The following is a 2,602-nucleotide window of genomic DNA, read 5'->3' on the forward strand; positions in this document are numbered from 1 at the left end:
CCATGTAAGCCAATTGCACAAGGTGGCACATGTTTCGTTTGCAGTGGCTGGAGGCCTTGATACACCCATTTTTTTCTCTCTCTCTCTCTTTCCCTCTCTGCCTCTTTCTCTCTCTGTTTGTTGCTCTCAAATGAATAAATAAAAATAAACAAAAAAATTATAAAAAAAAGAAAAATTGTAAGACTCAAAATGTCTATAGTGCCTAGACGGAGAACTCATAAGATAAAGAAGTTGTATGAGTCTATTTGGGATGCTGCAATAAAATATCATAGGCTAGAACTAATAAGCAACAGAAGTTAATTTCTCATTGCCCTCAGTGTTGGGAAGTCCAACATCAAGGTGCCAGCAGAGGAGTGGCCAGGGCTGATTTCTTATCCATCAGTGGTCCTTATCACCTGGGAGACGGAGGATGTATTCTTTCGTCTACTCCCATGTACGAGGATGCGCTTTCTGGACCTAGTCACCTCCACTATTACTTCTCCTAATACCATCATTCGTGGAGTTAAAGGTTTCAATATCAATCACGGCATAACAAACAGATCATCGTACAAGCTAACAAACAGCAGGTCTGTAGATCTTGAAGACAATGTGAGGGAGATGGTGAGGTTTGGCTAAAGAGAAAGGCAATAAAGAGTACAGAAGTTTTAATATCTGACTTATCTTGGTTGTATCCTTTTTTGCGGGGGTGGGCTTGAGGAATGGTTTTTATTCTAGACCAGGCTGACCTGGAATTCAGTATGGAGTCTCAGGGTGGCCTCGAATTGTCAGTGGTCCTCCTACCTCTGCCTCCCAAGTGCTGAGAATAAAGGCATGTGCCACCATGCTTGGCTTCTTGGTTGTATCTTAAATGAAAGGTAAGAAACTCAAACATTCAAGCACATATTCCTTGGTTCCACAGTTCTACTCTGTTAACTCAGCAGGTGTTCTGCAAATCTCACGGAAGATTTCTTTTGCAGAGAATATTGTTAGAAAAATAACCCGCACTGAAGTTTTAAAACATAAACAGGTTTGTGAGTGACAAAATACTTTTATATTTTTTATTTTTATTTATTCATTTATGAGAGAGGGAGAAAGGGAAAGTGTATGAGAGAGAGAAAGAGAGAGAGAGAGAAAGAAAGAAAGAATGGGTATAACAGGGACTCTAGCCAGTACAAATGAAATCCAGATGCATGCACCACCATGTGCATCTGGCTTATGTGGGTTCTGGGTAGTTGAATCTGGGTCCTTAGGATTCACAGGCAAGTGCCTTAACCAATAAGCAATCTTCCAGCCCCCAAAACACTTGAAAATGGTGAACATGTATGAATGTTTATAAAAGCATCTCAAGTACAGTTTATTTTACTAATTTGGTATAAAAAATTGTTCTTGGGCTGGAGAAATGGCTTATCATTTAAGGTGCCTGCCTCCAAAGTCAAAGGACCATCCATGGCTCAATTCCCCAGGACCCATGTAAGCACAAGGTGGCACATGCATCCGAAGTTTGTTTGCAGTGGTTGGTGGCCCTGGCACACCCATTCTCTCTCTCTCTCTCTCTGTGTCTGCCTCTTTCTCTCAAATAAATAAATAAATAAATTGCTTTTAATTTTACAGCAAATGTGGGTTTGTGTTGTGATATTGTAAAGAAGCAGATTTTACAATATCCAAGACATTAATTTTGGAGTGACTTATTAATATTATTTACTTGTTTTAATTTTTCTTTTTTTTTTTTTAAGTGAATCTACCCATCTGTGGTGAAGGCTGGAACAGTTACAATTTATTTTTTTTAAATATGTTTTATTTTTTATTTATTTATTTGAGAGCGACAGACAGAGAGAGGAAGAGGCAGAGAAACAGAGAGAATGGGCGCACCAGGGCCTCCAGCCACTGAAAACGAACTCCAGACGCGTGCGCCCCCTTGTGCATCTGGCTAACGTGGGACCTGGGGAACGGAGCCTCAAACCGGGGTCCTTAGTCTTCACAGGCAAGCGCTTAACCGCTAAGCCATCTCTCCAGCCCTTTTTTTTTTTTAAATATGGAACGCTTCACGAATTTGCGTGTCATCCTTGCGCAGGGGCCATGCTAATCTTCTCTGTATCGTTCCAATTTTAGTATATGTGCTGCCGAAGCAAGCACTTAATTTATCTTATGAATCATATTAATTATAATTATTTGTTTTTGTGTTTAAAATCATCAAGCATGTAACTAGAAAAATTTCTTCTCAGGCCAGGTGTGATGGCACATGCCTTTAATACCAGCATTTGGGAGGCAGAGGTAGAAGGATTGCTGTGAGTTCAAGGCCAGCCTGAGACTGCATAGTGAATTCTAGGTCAGTCTGGGCTAGAGTGAGACCCTACTTCAGAAAAAAAAAAATTAAAAAAATTTCTTCTCATTTCCTGCTCCAACTTTCCCAAAGATACTGTTATTAATTTTTTGATTCTCTTCCAGTGTATTATTCAGAGGAGAAACAAAGTAAACCATACTTCACTTTTTTTTTTAAAATTTTATTTATTTACTTATTTGAGAGCGACAGACACAGAGAGAAAGACAGAGGGAGAGAGAGAGAGAATGGGTGTGCCAGGGCTTCCAGCCTCTGCAAACGAACTCCAGACGCGTGCGCCCCCTT

At 40.1% G+C, this 2,602-nt stretch overlaps 1 non-coding gene across 1 annotated transcript; it reads right to left on the bottom strand.

Annotated features, from left to right (window-relative positions):
* Positions 1-2,005: 2,005 nt before the first annotated feature.
* Positions 2,006-2,112, bottom strand: LOC123455722. Its single transcript, XR_006634097.1, has one exon. It is a non-coding gene; the product is annotated as a U6 spliceosomal RNA (small nuclear RNA).
* Between the last annotated feature and the right edge of the window lie 490 nt (positions 2,113-2,602).

This window comes from Jaculus jaculus, chromosome 17 (assembly GCF_020740685.1).
Source record: "Jaculus jaculus isolate mJacJac1 chromosome 17, mJacJac1.mat.Y.cur, whole genome shotgun sequence".
Classification (NCBI taxonomy): Eukaryota; Metazoa; Chordata; class Mammalia; order Rodentia; family Dipodidae; genus Jaculus; species Jaculus jaculus.